Source organism: Arvicola amphibius, chromosome 3, assembly GCF_903992535.2.
Source record: "Arvicola amphibius chromosome 3, mArvAmp1.2, whole genome shotgun sequence".
NCBI classification, from domain to species: domain Eukaryota; kingdom Metazoa; phylum Chordata; class Mammalia; order Rodentia; family Cricetidae; genus Arvicola; species Arvicola amphibius.
Genome location: NC_052049.1, coordinates 26,148,880 through 26,171,119, shown reverse-complemented (window position 1 = coordinate 26,171,119; position 22,240 = coordinate 26,148,880). Strand labels below are relative to the sequence as shown.

At 41.7% G+C, this 22,240-nt stretch overlaps 1 protein-coding gene and 1 pseudogene across 2 annotated transcripts in view; one reads left to right on the top strand and one right to left on the bottom strand.

Moving 5' to 3' along the window:
* The window catches only part of Egflam (EGF like, fibronectin type III and laminin G domains), a 163,026-nt gene that overhangs the window by 98,433 nt on the left and 42,353 nt on the right, over window positions 1-22,240 (bottom strand). The window lies entirely within an intron of this gene.
* Window positions 19,095-20,121, top strand: LOC119808805 (annotated as a pseudogene).

Below are 22,240 nucleotides of genomic sequence, written 5' to 3'. Positions count from 1 at the left end.
GATAGATAGATAGATGGATGGATGGATGGATGGATGGATGGATGGATGGATGGATGGATAGACAGGCAGGCAGGCAGAGATTCAGACAGACAGACAGACGGAAGGATAGATGGACAGATGGACAGATGGATGGATGGACAGATGGATGGATGGATGGATAGATAGATAGGCAGGCAGGCAGACACACACACAAAGAGAGAGGGGGGACAGACGGACAGAGAGATAGATGGATGGATAGATAGATAGATATAGATAGATAGGCAGGCAGGCAGACAGACAGACAGATAGTAGAAAGAAAGAGAGGAGAAAGGAATGAGGCCAGAATTCTACTCTACAGCAGAGAGTCAGAACCAAGAAGCCTTCACCCTCCCACTGCCAGTACTGGTACCATAGCTGCTTCTAGGCATCCAAGAGAGTAAAGGACACTAGAATGACGAGTTCACATAGTTTAGTGACCTGGCCTGGCTGCAAAAACAGCAGCAGGGAAGTGGCCTCTGCCCTTTCTTGTTCTCTATGTCTTCTGAGTGTGTTTGATTGGTAGAGCTTAGTTTATACCCAGAATGCCGACTTCAGAGGAGGTGTGTGTGTGTGTGTGTGTGTGTGTGTGTGTGTGTGGTGTGTGTGTGTGTGTGTGTGTGTGTGTGTGTGGTGTGTGTGTGTGTGTGTGTGTGTTCATTTGTTTGTTTCCAAGCCTTTGTGTTACAGTAACAGCTCCTATACAGAAAGTGAAACGGATAGGGAAAATGTCAACCTACAGCACCCACCTTGGTATCATAAAAACATAAACTCCAGCAATATGTCCTTTTCATTGTTGTATTCTCTGGATAGAATTTACATCAAATCTTGCTGGGCATTGGTATGACTCATATTTCATTGTCCTTTTCGCTCATTTCTTTGATCTTTCAACACATCTAACAAATATAAATTGAGCTTCCTAAACGTACAAGGGATTGGTCAGCCAGTGAGGTCACAGAAAGGATGAAGAGATGTGAGCCCACAAACAAGTTAACAAAACATTGCAGCTGGTTTCAGGGACCCTTACTGTTGGGGAACATGGAGCAATTTTGTTGTGCAGAGCAAACACATGCCTGTTCTGCCCGGTTTGTAAGAACGAGGCAGACAAAATGGGAGTGAAGGAAGGTGTCCCGAATAGAAAAGGCAACATCTCCTTTTTCCTGCAGTCACAGGAAGAATGAGCTGAGTATGCGTGGGAGTAAGGGGAGGAAGGAATCAGACTGGCTACAGGGAACCTGCCTAGGGCCACAGAGACAATGTAATGTCTCCCTAAATGACCTTTTGGTGCCGCCCATGGAGGTAGGAATTTGCGCGAAAGGCAGCCAGGTCAGACATATGAACCAAATACCGAAAATATTCCTGAAGAACCTGTGACACCTGGGAAATTAAACTATAGAACGCACTTGGATTTCCAAATCATATTTAATTTTTGGTAGAGGAAATTTCTAAGCTTTTAAAGAAGCTAAAAAATAAATCAAAAGAAAACTAGTTGATTTTCAATCATAAAACTTTCATGATGCATTTCAAAAATTACAAAAGGAAAATTCAGACCAGGAGATTGAGGGGTAAGTAATTGCTACTAAATGGCAGTCCATGGGATATCTTTATTATGAAAACTCATAAATATTGATGAAAAAACATACTGAAACCTTAATAAATAAGATATGAAGAGAAAACTCAAACAAGAAGTATAGCCAGTAAACACTCACAGGGAAAATATTCAAATTTGAGAGTTATGAAAGAAACGATTTTTAAAAGCTGAACTGTTGGCTCTGTCTATTAAAATGAGCTGAGGTGTTTAAGTGAGAGCAAGGACAGCAGCGCGAGCATGTGCTGGCCCCCAGTAATCAGGTATGGAAGAGTGCAAATGAGCAAGTGGGCATGGTGGGAGACAGTTTGGCAACACCAACGGTGCCCACAGCCATGACTCTGTCCTGTCTTTTGGCTCCTTGAAGTGTAATGAGCCTGTCTGAGGGGGAGAGTCTTAAAACAAGACAAGGCCTCCTTAGCAAAATGCTTTACACAGCTCCTCTCGGGGTACAGAGACCCCGTAAGTAAGGATCGACATGGAAGAGACAGGACACAACTAGATGACATCGTCCAGATGGGCTGTGGACAAACACGTGCATGGGATTGCATCAAACACATGTGCCACCTTGGACTGGCTTTTCAAATGGAAAAAAATGTTAGTGAGAAACTCATAAATCCAGATAAAGTCTGTGGCTTCCTTGATGGAATTATGCTTTCGCTAAATGAGATTTGACAAAAGTGTACCACAGCTATGGAGAAGTTAGCTTGAGGGGAAACAGGGTCAAGCTATGAAGGAATTGTCTCTACTACCTTGGGAACGCCTCGATAAGCCTGAATTTATGTCCATCTGAACGCATATGGAGAGAACAAGGCAGGGGTTCCGCCTTGTTCATGCCTGAAATATATAGTGTAAATTTTGGACTACATATTTTTTACATTGTATTTTAAAATAATATAGTGTAAAATTTAAGAAATGTGCCCAGATGATCATAGTACTTTGATTACAATCCTAAGATGGATTTGTTTGAAAATAATTTGATTCCAAGAGAAAAAGGTGACATTTAAGCGGATGACATTAAAAGCTATTTATTTCCCTATTTTCTTCTGTTTGACAAGATTTACACAACGTCATCATATTGGTTTCTCACATTGTAAAGAAATTCTTTTCAAAAAAAATTCATTTTTGCATTCAAAGGTCAGAACTGTGGGGTTAGGAGTCAAGCCGAGACCCTGGGTTACAGGAGGAAATCTGTGAGGTGGCGCTGTTTGCACCAGCCAGTTAGAGCACATAGAACTGCCTATGCCTGCAGTTTACCTTCCTCTATGTAACAGCAAAGCTCCATATAGTTTGCAGTTAATAATGCAGATTAGCTCTCCACAACAAAAGATAATAGACCTACATCATCTTAAGTTCTCACGCCTCATGTCAACCATCACAGCCAGCTCAAGATAACCAGGAAGGAGGCTGCCTGGGGCATAAAAATGTCAAAGGGAATTGCCTACCGACTGTGATTGAGCCTCTATCAGGGAGCGGCTGGCTGCAAAGGACACAGATACCTGCCGTCCTTGCTTCTTGCTCTTCAGTGGCTGGCTATAAGTAGACAGAAGTTTGCATGATCTTTCCTACTCTGTTCTAAATTCACTAAGGAAGTTCTGGTCAGGAGTGAGGTCTCACAAATGTGCCTGTCTGCTTGGACTCCTAATCCCAAGAGAGGGCTGTCAACATCGGGCTTCACAGAAGGTGATGAGAGGTGAAGGCACGGAGGATAACTTGGTTAGGTGTCACTGGGTTCAGGGGTAGAGCAGCAGGTCTCACGCACAGGGCAGTGGTTTCACATCCCCGTGAAAGTTATGAACTAGAAATTGGTGGGTCAATGCTTCATACATCTGACTGTACTGTATTTTCTCTGAGACCGGGGAGACAACTCTGTAGTTAAGAGCGCTTGTTGTCCTTGCAGAAGACCAAAATTCGGTTCCCAACATCCACGTGGAGCATCTCACAACATCCCATAACTCCAGTTGCAGGAGATCTGATGCCTGTGGTCACCTTCATGCATGTGGTACACAGATACACACAGAGGCCCACATATAAAATAAAAATAACTGAATAAAAACGTAAATGTTTTTCTCTTTCACCAAACAACTAGCATCCATATAACACTGAAATTATTGCTACTTATTACAGTTTTATTTTTCAGATTTCTTTAAAAATGAAGGCTAAACAAATGCAGATAAAACTCCATGTTTCATTGCTGCCCCCTTCCATTCTCCATCCTAGAGACAGTGACTATTCTGCTCTTCTTGTGCAAGTCTGTGTTTCATACAATTGTTGATTATTTCTTTAATCTATTTTTACTGGAAACAACTAAATTGTCCATCAGTAAAGGAACAGATATGGCTACTCCGGCAATGACCCAGTACCATGCCATGCAAACATTCATTTAAAAGGAGAGAGGTTGAAAGAAAGGGAGAGACAAGAATGAGAAAAAGAGATTTAAAATCTTTGGGAAAATTTAAAGTACTAAAAACATAGTCAACTCCTATTTGCCCCTCATGGCTGGCCAGAAATCATATTTTCTAGATCTAATGCCACTTGCCTATTGCGTGGTTTCCAAAATCTCTTTGCTGCTATATTCAGCTCCCTTTACCCTTCTGGCTAGTGTTCTTCCCCTCAGCCTGCAAGCATTTGCTCGAGCATCAAAGAGACTTGTAGCGAAGACCTCTGCACAACCCACCATGTCTGCCGGAAGTTAATTCATCTCGTACATTTCCTGGGTTGAGGCGAACATTATTTCTACTTTTTGGGTGAAGAAAGGGAGTTGTATGGTCTAGGGATGTAAGACCTTACCAAAGAGACAGAAAGAGGTACCATGAGAAATAAAGTCTGAATATTCTTCCCACCCCATCTCTCCTGCCTCACTGTGTGATTCCATGCGATTTCTGATTCTTTTGCCCCCTGTTCAGCTCCCACTCCTCTCCACCCATCCCATCTATGTATATTCTGTGGCTTTCTATTGGCCTCCTCTAGACCAGCTTCTTGTACCCTAGAAACAGCCCTCTGTGCCCCAGTAAAGTAGGACCAGATATCTAGTGGGTGCCTGGTTTTGCCATCTTTCTTTTCAGCTAGTGTACCACCTATGCCCCTGGGACTTCCCGTCACCACTTGCCATGACTTCTAGAACACAGTTGTACTGTCCCATCAACCTCTTTGTATGCAAGCTCCCTTCAACCCTGTGATGGGAGCAGCACTGCTAACTATTCATGGCTAGCAATTTTGGCCAGCCACCTCTTTGCTATCCCCATCGTAAGGATTTTCATCCCTATGGAAGAGGTTAAGTGATGACAGCCTTTTCCCCCTTCTTTTAGTTCAAGAAGCAGTTGACTACATGTGGTTTGGGACAGAGGATAGGATCCTGGGGCTTGTATACAGGGCATACAAACGGCGCTAGAAGAATTAGAGACATCCCAAGCAATGTCTGAGCGCTGAGCATGACCTCTCTGAGTTTGTTTGACGTGTTCTGGAGAGCAGGGCAGACTTCAGCTCATGTTCTTTGAAGCTGTATTTGCTGCACAAGAGCATTGCTGACAGAGAGATTTGGTGAGTCCTGGGATATGGAAGGGCAGGCTACAGGCAGGGGTAAGGCACCCATGGTGTCACCCCTGGGATAGAGATAAACTCCAGTCAGGAAAGCATAGGATCTGGAAAGCCAAGAGAAAGCACCAGGCAAAGGGAAGACATGGGTCTGTATCAACTTCAGAGGCAAGAAGGTGTCTGAGTAAGGTCTTCACAGCAATAGCAGGTATCCCTTCCCTTTCCCAGAGCTCCTCCAGCTACAACTGAGACCCTGTTCCCATCTCTACACTCTCTGTGTCATCAGAGCAGAAGACAGACTTTATGTAAGGCATACAGAAGCCAGGGTTGGCTCTCCAAGAGCTCTTCGAGAAGCAGCAAGAGTTTGATTTCAATTATGCTGAGAGCTTGTCTGTTATGGTGAGGACATACACCAGTACTCCCGCCACATTAAAAGCCCTCTCACGACGAGCCACTCACATGTGGGACAAACAAGATCCAAGCAGTTAAACAAAAAAATATTTCCATTTCAACAATGATGGTTATGAATGATGAAATTATCATGTATAGAAAAGTAGTGCTGAGGAACTGGTATAAACGAGCACCATCCACTAATAAAGTGTGCCATGAACATAGCCCTAAAGCCGTGTTCTTGTAAGCTGAGAGCTGCATCTCCAAAGAGATAACGAAATAAAAGCTTCTTCTTTGCCGGGAGGAGCTGTATTTCTGAGACTCCTTCTCTGGAAGCTAAACACACACACACACACACACACACACAAACACACACACACACACATACACACATGCACAGAAACACACACACACACACACACTGTATTAGGATTTCTTTTTTTTTTTTGCATTGGAAACTTCCAAATAATTAGATCAATTTCTTATGGTAATTTTATTTTGTAAAGTACTTCAACTTACTGAACAAAATTCATCTCTGATTCAATTAGTTTTGCAATCCAATTCATAAAAACATTTCAAAATGCAAACCAAAATATAGTCTGTGACAGAAATGCATGGCCAGCTCTCCAGTTATTTGATTTTCATGAAGCGAACCATGTTAATAGCTACGGATGCAGTGAAAAGTGCCTGGCCAACTAAAAATAGCAAATTCTGAAAAAGAGAGCAAACCTGCATTTGTGTCTTTTGAAGCATGCTCTATTGTTAGTCCATTAGTACAGTAGCATTGTAAGGATGTGGCGAAATCCCCACACAGAAGATGGTTACAAGCTAATGCCTGCAAGGAAGCAGAAGCATGTGGCTTTAACGTATAGAACCATGGTTGCTCTACTCATGCCAGATACTAGTTGGCAAGAGGTCTTGTCTTGCACAGCCCTTTGGGCCTATTTGTGAGGCAGTCCATTCCTGTCAAATCCAGTCTTCCCCTTGAAATCCACCATTACAAAGTCTAACACCAGGATTCAGGCCATTGTTCTGGAGTGTGGGTTGACAGGTTAGGATATGGACAGGTTAGGATATGTGTGCACGTGCATGCCCTCCAAACAGGAATGGGAGTGGGGCTCGAGCTAGCTTCTCACATTGTCTACGAAAGCCAACAAGAAGGTTGTATATCTCTACCACGCATACCTATCACTATACACATGCATGCGTGCCCACACACACAGGTACACGTACACACACACACATGCCCACAAACACACACATACACCAAAGTATACACACATTACACAGATAGACATAAATGCCTATAAGTAGCATGCCCATCCTTCTGTACAACTGTAAATTCATGTACCAACTGGAGAGGGCAGAGAAGTACAGACCATGAACCCTGACAGTGACATTTGGACAAAATGAAGCATAGAAGTTTTGCTGTAAATTTCAACCTTTGGCCAGTGGGCAAACTCACCCGAGGATAATTATGACTGTGTCCCAACACAAAATTACAAACTTACTTAAAACTTGGAGATTATTTTCCTCAGTGGCTCACAAATGCACCAAATGTCTAACATTGCAAGCTAGAGCCCTCACCTATACCTTTTATATTTCCTCCCATTTACCACATAGTTAGAACACCAGGGCACACCGTCAAGTCCCCTTCTCTCTTCTATTCCATATGGACTCTCTATTGTAAGCTTCATGAGGCCAGGGACATTTGGGACCCCCTTTAGCCTTCATTAATCCTGTGTGCTTCCTACTGGGTTCTAGCACAAAGTAGACATGGTAGAGTAAGCAAGCAACTGAGTAAATCCCTGTTCTTTTTGTGCTGCATCTAGGACCCCTAAATTAACCACAGATCTGAAAACACTCTTCCAGATGCCACAGTACCATAGCCCACTGTAGAGACACTTGGAACCTCTCTCAGCCCCCAGAAATATCATCACAGCTGAGGTTGGAGGCCATTTGTCCTATGCTAGCAACTTGCAGAGGTTGCTAGTTGTGGTTCAATGTTCTTCCTTCTCAGTCTAAAGACCTATAGCTCAGCTTCATTAATCCCCCCCTCCCTCTGTGTGTGTGTGTTATAAGAGTTGATTCTTCCTTTCTGCCATTTGGTTCTGAGAGTTGAACTCTTAACAAGGTCTACCTCTCCAAAGAAGAAGGCATTAAGAGACTGAGAGCACAGGGAAAAGCCAAGGTGATGTGTTCCATAGCCACAGTCATGAAAGAAGCCTTTGGAGGGACTTAAGATCATAAATCTGTGACCCATAACCAGCCTTCACCTTCTGATAGCCTCAGAGAACATGGCCTATATCTACAAAAATCTGCCTTTTCTGGAATGTCTCTGGATTGCTACTGAACAAGCATCCTTGGGGACTATTGTACCCACAGGCAGGGCCATTACAGATCAAATATTTCTATTAGAATATCAGAGGTCATTACTACAGTCTAATCCAAGGTGAAGGTGCCATGAAGAGGCCAAGAAAAACAGTTTGTTTGCACAGCTCCAAAGTATCTTATCAGGGATGTCTACAACTGATGTCAGGGTGATGCAGGAGGTCCTTCTATCTATGCTTCTTTCACAACAAGTTGGTGCTCCAATATGGTTGATTATATCCACATAAAACCTGAGAAAACATGGGAAGGAACACACACACACAAAAATGAAGTCTAGCCGCATTTTTCCCCCAAATGGCCTTTGTTTGCTGGTGGCATACTTCATCTCCTTTAAGAGAGGCATTCCTGATTTAGTGGTAGCAGAAAAAAAAAGCCATGAGGTTTTGAAACAGTGGCTCTCTGACTCTTTCTGGAGGTCTGGCTATGGAGCATTTAAATGGGGTTTGTGAATAGAGTGCTACAACTTGCTTAATGGCAACACAGACCCGCTGCAACCCAACCCTGGATCTGGGGCGGAGAGAATGGCTCTCAGAGGCAGTGAACGGACTTCCTCCAACATGTTGGACTGGGCAGAGACAAAAGTCATAGTAATGTCACTTAGCTTTTTAAGAAGTGCTTCAGGTCAGAAAAGGATTACAGATACACATTAAAGACAAATTCAGATGAAAAAGACCTTTAAATGAGTCACAGTGTTGAACAAATGTATGTAGGCTTGAGAGAGAGAGAGAGAAGAAAAAGAATATAGACATTTATAAAAGGAAGTAAATGGTTTATAAAAAAGTCTTTAAAGAGACAGAGTATAGACAGTTCTAGATTAAAAGGAATAAAGAAAATAAGCCATGTAAAAATGAAATATACAGAGAGAGACTGTATTATTGTGTTTTCTTTGAACTTTTTGACTGTGAAAGAGCTAAGTAATTAACATATATACTTTAAAGGTGTCTTGTCTTCAAAATTTGGGTCTAAGGATATGTTGCTTTGGAAAAAGGTTCTTTTTTTTGTTTTCACAGAGGTTGAGAACCTGTGGATTGCTTCCAGACTAATGTGGGTTGATGGACCAAGACCCCAGAAAGGTCACTGTGAACACCCTTAAAAATACTTCTCCCAATAAACAGCAGGAAACAATTTGGAGAGAACTATGCCCATATTTCCAAATATTGTAAATAAATGTCTGTTTACATTTAAAGGGGAGTATGATATAGATATGAATACTTTGCATTGGTATGGATCTTGGTCTATTGATACAAATTTAAGGTCAATTTTGTTATATGCATATTTCTGCTCTTGATTAGGTATTGTGTTTGTGCAGCTCATTTAAAAATGTAATGTATAATTAATAAATATAGGTTAATAGATAATCATCTGTAGTAGTCAAGTTTGTAGTCATGGTTAGGGTATAGATAGATAGATAGATAGATAGATAGATAGATAGATAGATAGATAGATGTAGATATAGATATATTTTTGTTAGATAGAGATTCTTTAAATCTTTAAAAGATCTTTAGAATATGGCATTTAAAGTGTTTTAAAAATTTAGAACTTTTCATGACAATGAGACACATCTGCTCCTGGCAGCACCAATTACTTCAAGAGGAAGATGGGCATTGAAGAGGCTCCTTATGATGTTGATTAGCCATTTGGGCAAGAAACTGCTCTTCCCTGGACTGCTTGATAATATTCTGTAAAAACTGGACATGTAGGACCCACAAAGAAATGACTGATGAACTTGCCTTAATGTGAGACTGTCCTTCAGAGTTCCTGCTTCATGAAAAAGTCTGCTAGACATTCTGCAGGACACAGAAAAATGTGACTGACAAAATACCAATATAGGCAAAACTGTCTTTGAAATTTCCTGCTTCATGGAAAGTCTGTCAAATACTATGGTCCTGTAGGCTGAAGATGGATGCCCCAATGGTACAGAAAAATTTTGGGTGACTGTCCAGGCAGTGAGATGTCTCTGTCAATTCTAGAGTTTTTAAATGTACTTTCTGTTAACTCAGGTAATATTATATCCTCTGGCGTCTTTGATAGAGTTGAAGAATAGAAATAATTATGGTTTTCCTTAGTTATGATAAAAGATAAAGTAGATATAAATATTGTAACTATAATTCTTACTTGATACCTGTTTTGTTATATGTAATTTTTCTGTGTTAAAGTTAAAACTTTTCTTCGTATTTAAACAGAAAGGGGGGAAATGATGTGGGAGGTCCTTCTGTCTATGTGTTGCTTTTATTGGTTAATGAATAAAGAAACTGGCTTGGCCTGATAGGGCAGAGTAGAGGTAGGCAGGGAAAACTAAACTGAGTGCTGGGAGAAAGAAGGCAGAGTCAGAGAGAAGCCATGTAGCCCTACTGGAGACAGACACTAGATGGAACCTTGATGGTAAGCCACAGCCATGTGGCAATACACAGATTAATAGAAATGTGTTAAATTAATATGTAAGAGCTAGCCAATAAGAAGCTAGAGCTAATGGGCCAAGCAGTGATTTAAATAATACAGTTTCTGTGTGGTTATTTCAGGTCTGAGCTTCCGGGTGGCCGGGAAACAAACAAACAACCTCATACAACATCAGAGTTTTTCATATATACAAGTTTTCTCATAGTCTTCCTTTGACAACACAGAGGCTGTCATAGTCCATGAAGGCAGCCATAACAAAATACCATAAGCTGGGTAACTTAAAAACAACAGAAATGTGTTTCTCATAACTATACACTGCAGAGTTCGTGGTTAAGTCATGGCAGGCATGGTGTCATTTTGGGAACTCAGTGTCAACATATAAATCTGGGGGAGTCAAGAATTCACTATACAGTAAGGCTAATTCTCTCATCAGGGCTGAGCCGAAATAGCCATAGATTGCATACAATGAAATGAAATGAGAAGAGAATGCCACATTTGACAAACCTAAATTACGTGTCACTGTGAAAAGAATAACCCATTTGAAAAGCATCAATGTCCCGAAAGACAAAACAAACTGAGCACCTGCCACTGACAGCATTAAAGAGATTGTAACATCAAAAGGCAGAGTGGGATCCTCATTGGATTCTGGGGTAGAAAAAAAGTACTGAGAAAATAGGTAGCATTTGAATAATAACTTGCTGTGGATAATAGCACTGCATCGATGCTAATTTCTTAGAGCTGATAACTGATCACCATGGTAATGTAAGACATCTATATCAGAGGATGCTGAATGAAGGCTCTATGGAAACATTACTGTGTAAGTCTGAAATCTACCTGAAATACACACTTGTGTAAATGGGAAATTGTTCGAAAAGAAAAATGAGCAAAGAGGAAAAAGTATCATTCTTTTTGACATCATGACCCCAGGAAGGGACTCTGGTTGCCCAGGCAGAAGCCTTCTCATCTGGCTACCTGGAGCAGAATGTTCAAGCTGAAAAAACAAAACCACAAAGTCATCCAGCACAGAGGACAGATGGAGCTCCCCGAGGCACCTCCCCTGGCTAAGCAGCTGCTAGCAATTGATGGTCAGGTGTGGGAAGGGCTACTTTTCCTTAGGTGTATGCCAGCTGGTGCATTCCTCATGGCCCCGTGAATGGTCCCGCAGGCATGCACACATGGGCGGCACTAATTAGACTCAATGGCCTCAAAATATAAAAGCTAAAGAAGGGAGACATGAAGATGTGATGGGTAATCCTGGGAGGAGCTGGTGAGGGCTCGGCATGATGATGATACACTATATACATGTGTAAAAATTTCAAAAATTTAGAAAAGATTTGCAAAAACACATAACTGATCCATTTTCCAAGTGCCACTCAAAGCAGTAGAAGGGCACACCAAGTCTTTGGTAAGCACAGTTTTCCTTCTTTTTCCTATCTAAAATTGAGCGTAATCCCCCTCCCCTGTTTTTTTACATTCAATACTGGCTCCTGGTAACACATGTAGCACTGGAAGAACGCTGGGAACCTAACCTAAAAAGCATCTACCCATCTACCACCCTTGCTTTTTTCCAACTCGTGTGTGTGTGTGTGTGTGTGTGTGTGTGTGTGTGTGTGTGTGTGAGAGAGAGAGAGAGAGAGAGAGAGAGAGAGAGAGAGAGAGAGAGAGAGAGAGAGAGAGAGAGATTTCACTATGTAGTCTTGACTGGCCTGGAACTCACTATATAGACCAGACTGGCCTCAAGTTCACCAAGATCCAACAGTCTCTGCTGAGTGCTGGGATTAAATGTTTGAGCCATCATGCCCAACCCCCATATCCAACCTTTGTGGTTTTCCCAAGGCACATCCTGGCCAGCCTTCGTTTGTGGCTCCTTCTTGGCAAAGCCAGGGTCTTCGAGAGCATAGAGCCCGACCATCGGTAAACCACAGAGTATGGCGTATTACACAATTGCAAAGGGTTTAGGACTCATTGTCTTTCAGAGAATAAAGGTTATGGTCATTTGAATGTGGAAAGAAAAGCAACCACCTCCTTTTACCCCGAAAGCTGGTGGCTTTTAAAACTTCCGGTAAGTTCACAGGTCTAGCCCACAAACTTGTTTAGGATGATCTCCTGGCAACCACCTCCATCGATGTCGCCTTGACATTTTATGAAGTGAGCACGCAAGCCAAATAGATGCACTTGGGAAAGTAGAAAATAGATTCTTCCTCCTGGAAAACACAAACTCCTAGACCAGAGATGCTGCATGGTAAGAGGCCTCCACGCTTACTGTAGCCCACTTTCTCCTAAGCAGTTCAGCGACTGGGAGCTTCAGGAGATGACACACAGCTGGGCTGCTGCTCTCTACCTGCGCGGCTGCACACAATATAAGGCACATTTCCCTCCTCAACTCTCCAGACTGACCTGAAATGCAGGCGTCAGTATACCTGCTTTTCAAATGAGGAAATCCGACAAAACACACATTGACAAGTTCAAGATCGTAGAACATGAAGCCAAGATTTTACCACAGACTCTCTCACTCCAAAAGAGATATCTGCAATTACTTCCAGGTTCATGCGATAAAATGACATCACAGATGTTGCAAAGAACAGATTTACTGCATGGGTAAATTTACTGCATGGTAAATTCGGCTGCCAGCAGAAGTCATATTAAATATATAACTCATTCACTTGGCCCATGGACCAAAGAACACTTTGGTGTTTTATCCCCAGATAAAACAGTTTTGGGGTTCAAGTGCAAGACTTTTCTTCCAAGAGAGTAACAAGTAGGGGGCAGTTTAACTGGACCTCATGCCAATGAAGTAATGGTAATCAGGGTGGCTGGAGTCACGAGAAGAGAATGTGGGTTCCAGAAGGTCACAGAATGTCATAAAAATTAGCTTGCAATATGGATGCAAAAAGAGATGCTACATTTTTATAAAAACTGCCTAAGTCACAAAAGCATTGAAGTGAAGAACCGTAAAGGTGCGCTGAGCTAAGGCACTTAGCACTCAGACAGACGCCAGCCTTTCAACTGTAGTTTTCAGAGATTTAGATATTTAGAGATGTTCCCTCGACAATCCTCCAACAGCTCGTAGGCGGGCACTGTCTTACTTTAGGTGTGAGGAATGTAAGGAGCAGAGAAGGCAGGACACTGTGCTCAAGTCGTGAAGACAGACGAGCAGTGTGGTGGTTTGCGACAGATGTCCCCCTATTGGTTCAGGTGTGTGAACACTTGCTTTTAGTTGGTGGCATTGTCTGGGGGTGGTGGTGCAGCCTTGCTGGAAGAATTACATCACTAAAGGTGGGTTTAGGAGATTTATAGCCTTGTCCTACTTCAACTTCGCTCTCTCTCTGCTTCCTGTTTGTAGCAGAAGATGTGTTTCCTTGGATTTCTGTTCCTGCCGTTATGTCTGCCATTTGCCGCCGTTCCTCACTGCCATAATGGAGCCTTATCCCACTGCAATTGCAAGCTAAGATAATCCCTTTTGGCTATAAATTGTCTTGGGCACGATATTTTACTGCAGCAACAGAAAAATAACTAATACAAACAGAATCCTTCTAGAGACCGGGCGACCAGACACCAGGGAGGGAGGTACTGGGCTTTTGTGGGATCTGTTTGCTTGCTTATTTGTCTTTTGTTGTCTAACAAGGGAGGGAGACTAGATAGACACAGGGGCCAGTGAACCACATAAACACTTACTGCAAAGAATCGCAACATTGTCAGAAATCCCAGAGAGAACTTAGTGTGGCTCTGTGCCCGAAGTCAGAGTTCAAGATGAGTGTAGTTACTCACCCAGAAAACGGGAAAACCTATAGTCTATTCGAGTAATAAAAGTCAATAGACACTTGAAGGACCAGAGTCTATGCTTAAGTAATTTGTATGTGTTTTCTCCACCAGTCTTCACAAGAACCCTATTTTACACACAGGGAAAGTGAGGTTGGCAGAGATAGCAACAGCTTTCCCACTGGAAGACACGATCTGTTCTCCAGCTATGGGTGGCAGGTAGGATTGAGGCTGGTTGTACTAAGAAACTAACCAGATCTTCTCTCTGTTTGAAGGGGGCACTGACTTCTGACATCTGGTTTCATGTTATCAGTGTCATGTTTGCCCCATCGAGGGCAAAGTCGTTCTTACAATTAACTAAGGAAATATAATGGGACTATCTCATGCAATAATGTTTTAAAGACAATGTGAACAGAATAATATTCAGCTGTGAGATGAATGGTGTTATCATCTGTGATTGGCAGAGGTGGCAGAATATTGGGTTGTCCATCAGGATTAAGGTTTCAATGAAAAATAAAATGAAATCAGCGTCACTGAAATGATGAGACAGGAGGACCTATTTTCTGACACAAGCAAATCATGTCATGGTGTCAGAGAAGAGAGGAGCCATTAAGATTGAAATCACTGTGATGATAACTCCCGAGCTGGAAAATCAATACGCAGTCAATGAGATGTGAGATCTCCCCTGCTACTTTAAAGAGATACGCTTGAGTAATTTACAAGGTTAAAGCATCCTGCATGCGCCCTGGTGTTCTAGCAAGTATCTATCTTAATTATCTAATTTAATATAAGTATCTGATAATTCATGATATACCAACTAAGTATGTTGACTCAACTTCTGTTACCAGTCAGAATAGGCTAAGTGGCGCTGCTCTAACAAATGAGTCACAAGTACCATGGGTTAAAACGAGGGATTCGTGACATTTTACAAACCACTGAGGGTTGGCTCTGGCTCTCCTCCCATTCTGTCTTCGCCATGGAGCCCAGACCAGTATTTGGAGCAAGGTGAACCTTACTTACTATTCAAGCTGTTTCCAAGGAGTGACAAAAGTGACTATAGCTCACCTCAGATTGAACGACACTAGTCATGTGATTCACCTGACTTTGGTTGATCACCGTTAAGCAATAACAATAACAGTTTATCAATGTTTGAAGACCACAAAACACAGGAAAATCAGTCAGAGAATTAAACAATAGTGAAAGCCACTTAGGTCCTGTACAGATGACCCTGTGTTTGGAAGTCACTTAGGTTCTGTGCAGGTGACCCTTCAAACATGCATCTATGATCCTAAGTACCTGTTTGAAGACCACAAAACACAGGAAAATCAGTCAGAGAATTAAACAATAGTGAAAGCCACTTAGGTCCTGTACAGATGACCCTGTGTTTGGAAGTCACTTAGGTTCTGTGCAGGTGACCCTTCAAACATGCATCTATGATCCTAAGTACCTGCTTCCAATAAACAGCAATCATTCTGTGGCCTTCTCAGGCTCTACGCTGAGCAAGAAGAATCCTTGGGCATCATGTTCATATAATATACTAGCTCTGCTGGGCATTCTTGAAATAGTGGACTTAAAAGATCCTTCACCTATAATTAAAACACCACGGAACTGGCATAGGAATGGACAGGAAGATCAATAGAACAGGACGGATAGCCCTAGAACATATAAAAATTTAATTTATGATAAGAAAGGCATCTTGGATCAATGGAGAGTGGAAGAATTATGCCACAGATGGCATTAGGACAGTTGGTTAGCAAATTAGAAGAGAAAATCAATCTCCAGTCTTAATTCATACTCTGTGCTGACATAACTTTAACTCCAGATGGATTAAAGAATTTGAGAAATAAACATTTGTAAAGTAATAAACCAGGGACATTCTCCCCAGCCACCCTCAGCCACCCCAGCATTATTACATTTGGTTTTCAATCTTAGACAAAAATCATACACAAAATAAACAGATCACACAACTGTTTTCCAAAACATTTCTTATGTGAAACGTATACCAAAGATAAAATACCATCTACGGACAAATATTTACAAACCAGTAGAAGATTAATGTCCTTTAATATGCAAGGAGCTCATGCAAAACACGATAGAAATATGTTAAGGTCCACTGAGGGAGAATGGGCAAAGGACTTAAACAAACAAATTACCAGAAACAACAGAATTTAAACACACACAAAAAAATATTAAGAAGACATGAGTATTAATGAAGTACAATTTTTACTGAATCCCTGGAGGCCACTGGTTCCTGTAATTGAAACAAACTACTGGTCAGTTGGTTTAACAGGTAAAGGCACTTTCCACCAGGCTGCTGACTGAGTTCAATTCTCAGCACCTACATGGTGGAAGAAGAGAATGAACTACACAAAGTTGCCATCCAACTTCCACATGCATATGTGAACATGTGTGCCTTAGCACATGCTAATACATGTGCCCACGTGTGTGTGCTCACACACATATAAAAATGAAATAAAACTAGTAGGGTTTTGTATTGTTTTGCTTTTACGGTACAAAATCTCACTACGTAACCCTGCCTGGCATGAAACTTGTTATGTAGACCATGCTAGCCTTGAACTCACAGAGATCCTCCTTGTGCCTATCTCTACTGAAGGCTGGGATTAAAGCATGAGCCACCATGCCTGGCTGAAACAAGGTTCTAATAATGGTAATTTCTATAAGAGCATTTTTGTATACTTTGATTTAATTTGGTATAGTTATTTTGTGTTTGTGGTAGGGAAGACAGAGTTTTGTACAGGCCAGGCGAGGCAAGCCTTTTTCCCTGGGCTACATCCTGAGCATTTGGTTTTCTGTCACAATGTCTCAGTATAGCTCAGGCTGACCTCACACTTGCTCTCCCCATCTCTTTGGTACCCAGTGCTGAGAGCACAGGAAAGCACCACCATGCAGAGTTTGGTATTACTCTTAAAAAGTAGATAGACAGTGTCAGATCTTAAATATATACCAGTATGCCCAAATACTCACAATTCTCACACTCTGTACTGAAGAAATACTCTTATGTGGAAAAATAAAGTTTTTTTGTATAAACATGCTCATCTCAATATAGTCATAATAAACAAAAATTCAAACAGCAAGAATCCAGGCAAGAATGTGGAAGTGGATTCTGTCACATATATGTGCATAATGGTCTGTCACTTAAACAATGCTTATCAAAAGTTTGTAATAAGAAGGTAGAAATTGGGCTGGAGAGATGGCTCAGAGGTTAAGAGCACTGATTGTTCTTCCAGAGGTCCTGAGTTCAATTCCCAGCAACCACATGGTGGCTCACAACCATCTGTAATGAAATCTGGTGACTTCTGGCCTGTGGGCACACATGCAGACAGAACACTGCAAACAAAACAAATAAATAAATCTTTAAAAAAAAGAAGGTAGAAATTATTATTTTCTGATGTATGTGAGCAAAACAGTCCCTAAAGTGAATGTACACACAACTCATGACTGTACATATGCCACATGACTATACACACAACACGTGATTATACATATGCTACATGAATGCACATATAACACATGACTGTACACACAACATATGACTGTATAAATGCCACATGAGTCTACATATAGCACATGCTATACATATTCTACATGAGTATATAAAGTGTACAACACATGACTGTAAACAACACATGGCTGTACAATTGCCACATGAGTATACATATAACACATGACTACATATGCCACATGAATTTACATACAACATATAAGTAGTATACAAACAACACAAGAAGGTACAAATGCCATATAACACATGACTGTACATATGTCCCATGGGTGTACATACAACACATGACTGCAAGCAGTATGAGGTTGTACATACAACACATAGCTATACACACAGCACACAACTGTACAAACAGCATAGAGTGGTATATATAACACATGAGTGTACATACAATACATATACATACATACACAACATAGGACTGTACATATAGTGTAAAAGTACACATACAATGCATGATTCTGCAAATCAGAATAATTTTTCTGGGGAAATAATATTCTTCTGAGAAAATAATCAACAAAAATTTTATTGAGAGTTTCCTCAAAGTGGGTACATTTCATATATTTTAATTTTCTTTTTAAAAGCCTGTGTTGTTTTTGAGAGCTAGATAAGCTATATCTTAACAGCTGTTAGTAATGGAGTGCTGAAGGTGTCCCTCTCAACGGGCACTTCCCACAATAATGCCATTAGTATTTATCAATAAAGACAGAGTAGGATCCGACACATACTGAGTGCCAGAATATTCTGAAGGAACCCGTATATCTAGCTTCTCAGTCAGTGTTGACCTTCCTGTTTCACAGATGACCCAAGACACAGCAGTTGAGTGACTTTTCTGAAGTCACTCAGCTGGTGAATTAAGACAGATTCCAAAGCCAGTACTTACAGACACACTATATAGATATCATTGCATTTATTCCATAAAACAGCCCTAATAAAGTTACCATTATTATCATCTTACACATGAAAAAAACTGAGACTTTGATAGTTTTAGTAACCATGGCAACAGGACTAGCAGGAACGGAGTTACAGTGAACTCAGGCATCTGACTTTGAAGCCCAACTCCAGCCCCAACAACCCCAACCCCAACCACTGGATACAACGGCCTTGGTATATAAACGTCACACATTTCATTGCCCTTGTTCCCCTTTCCTTACTTAAAATTATATGATAGGTGGCAATATCCCCTTCATTCTGATTCTCTGCCTTCTGTGTGTCCCTTCCTTAGTTGTAGAAATTCTAATATTGCCAACTTTGCTCCAAGTTTGAGGTTTGATAAAGATCTTGGTAGTGAAAGAGCTCTAAGAGACTTTCAGTGTTTTGTAAATGTTACCATTTCCATTTCCACTGCCTTTACGGGCTAAACAGAGAAGAACCCCCAAACTGTAGAAAAGTCTGTCCATCAATGGATGAACGAATAAAGACAATATAGCCCATGCACACTAGGCTACTACTCAGCCTTCAAAGGCGAAGGGAATCTTGCCACTGGAAACGGCACAGATGAGCCTGGAAGACATTGTGGAGAGCGAAATAAGTCAGGCAGACCGAGTGAGACCGTGTGCTCTCACTCATGTGCCATCTAAACGTGATGACCTTGTAGAAGTGGAGAGCAGAGTGTTGGTGACCCCGGATGGAGGCTGGAAGAAAGGGGAAGACATTAGCCAAAAACTACAGCACTTTAGTTACAGGGGTTGGGGGTGGAGGGGGGGAGGATATGTTCAAGAGCTCTCCAGTGCAGTGGTGAGAGTTAACACCATTGTATACTTGGAAATAGGTGTTGTGGAACAGCAGGAGGGGATGGGAGGAGCTTGGAGGGGAAGGGGAAAGGAGAGAGGGAGAGGGAGAGGGGGAGAAGGAGGGAGAGAAGGAGGGGAAGGACACAGAATGATGGCAACTGTTCTGCAGTGTGCTGCTGCCCAAGAAGGACATTATCTAGTTTCTACAGGATCATGGTTCAGATTTGTTTCTTGCAGAGCATAAATTACTGGGAAACATAAAAAAAAATGTAGCTAAGCCTGCTAAAAAGGACCATTTGGGTTTAGCCTATAACCATCTCTTTGAAAGTTAGCATTTCAAGGGTACTGAAACTGTACGTAAAGCCTCTGAGCAAGTGAAAAAATGTGGAGCTTAGTGACGAGCAACCCAAAGAAATCGAGTCTGAAGAGAGTCTTGACGAGGGTCCACAGAAATAGACAAAATCGGGTCCAAAAACAGAGATAAAGCAACTTTCCCAAAAAGGGAGATGCTGCTCACTGCTGGTACACAGGGACACTCCCAGATGGGACTGGTTTTGATACTGGTGTTCAGACAAGTTCAAAGAAGAAGAAAAATGCTAAGCCTTTAGGTTTAAAGGTCAGAGTAGACAAGGTTATCAGAGGATGGGAAACTCCTGACTCTAAGTAATGGAGGGAAAGGATTGGCTGGAGGCTGAACCGGAATGTTCCTGATTGAAAGAAAGGACAGTCAATGTCAAAATTCCACCAATGCCAAACTCAATTTTGCAGTGAAATTAGTAGATATTGACTGAGACCAGCGCTCCAAATCTAAAGACATCAGCGACAATAAAGACTTGGCTTTGAAACTTAATGTGACTAAGTAGAGCTTATTGCTATTGTAAGGAAAATGTCAGCTGGAAAATTCTAGGCGTTAAAGCTCATTACTGGATCTCAATTTTTGAGAGCTGTAATATCCCCTGGAAGTCCCTTTAAGTCTCAGATATTTCATTATAGCTGTGTTAAATTTTAAAGAGAACTGATTTTTCTTTTACCTCATATTATAAACTAAGAGCCTCAATAAAAATGTCATGGATTGTCTTGACAAACAAAAGCCAAAGAAACGGGGAGCTGTGGCACATAAAATAGGGCCCGCCTTCTTTTTCTTTCTGTCTTGGGTTAGGGAGACCTCATAGAAAGCAACATTTAAGAACCCTCTGAAGTATACTTGTTTCCTTGGAGTCCATTATCATCATCACCATCACCATCACCTTTTGTATGGCTACTTTTACTTTATTATTTCAATAGTGTTGAGTGTTGAATCCAGAGTCTCACTTACTAGGCAAGGCCTATACTACTGAACTACACCTTTCTAGTCACTAGGTACACATTTACCAAAACTTCAGTTTATGTTCTGAGTTCTTAAAAAAATTAATTTTACACTTTGGACCAACCCCACAATCCAAACATTGAATACCTTGGTTACTGGATGAGGAAACCCAAGGGAGTCTAAGAAACTGGCTTAGGGTTCCAGGCTAACAGAAGCCACAGACATCCAGTTTCAAAACTAGTGCTCAAGACCACAGTGTTGAGCTTTGCTGCTCATGCTACAACCCAGCCCTCGGGATGGAGAAAAATCTCATAGGCAGACGATATCCTTTAAGAACCTCACCAGATGTGGGCTATCCTATTGATGTGCAGGGCAACCCAGGTCTGCGAAGGACAGGGAAATAGGGAAAGGTAGGCTGGCTAGCATGGAAAATGTTATAAGAGCTTTGTGGTTGTACATTTTTATAGGGTAATGGCTAAATCTCCCAGTTAGCAGCTGTGAGAGGAAGAGGTTTTGCAAGGGGCTGCTTCAGTACAGAAGGAAAAAAAAAATCTGTTTATTCCTAAGGGATGGCTTTCCAAGGACATTTTTTCTGGGAAACTATTTTTTCCCACACAGAACTCTAGGGGTGGAATAACCATGCCTCCCAAAAAGCTAAAAGCAACCAGAACCAGAAACCACAGCAATCCAGAGAAGCATCAAGATAGCAGTCATGGTCTAGGGAAGTCACATCCTACTTGTTGTATGTCACAGGATCACATCTTATTGTATGGGACAACAAGATCAGAGGTCAGTGTAACTGCTGACTATTAGAAAACCCCAGGCAGGTGTGTGGTGTGTGCCTGGAAGGCCATCATTCAAGAGTCTGAGACCTGAGAATGCTGAGTTCAAGGTCAGCATTAGACTGTCTAAAACAATGCCCTCACTGCTGAATTCATCCCCTTGTGGGTGTATAATCCCTTGAATGTTTAAGTTGTTTAAAACATCTTTTTCCTCAACTAGGCAAAACCACAAAGTTCACTGTTAAGAGGAGTACCTACAAAAATCAACAGAACAAACTATGAAAAGACATGTATTTTCCAGGGCTACATTAAAAATACAACTCAAAGTGAATCTCTGGCTACATGGGGCTGTAGACCCAATGGACCAGCAAGCAGAAAGAGCCATTTAGTTATCTGTTATGCTCTAGTGCACAACCCCGGAATTTAATGCCTGAAAACAACCTTACGACTTATTTGTTGCTCATCCTTCTTTAACTGGGACCAGCCTATAATTAGGCATCATGGCTCCATACCTACCTGTCGTCTGAAGGAATGGCCCAGTTGGGGCTGGAGGACCCACCTGTAAGGTGATCTCCCTCCTATGGGTGGAAAGCCATGCCTGCTGTTGGCTGGGATGTCAGCAGGACCTATTCCTGCTATCAGTAGACTTTTAGATTCTCCTGCATGTGGCCTTTCCACACAGCAGCCAACTCAAGGAAGGAGTCTGGAAAGGGTGTGACTACCAGAGGAATGGTCCCCTCGTTGGGGATCATGGGTACAGTAGACTTCCACACGGGTCATTTTTCTCCCCGGTGGGAGAAATAGCTTGCTCAGCAGCGCAAC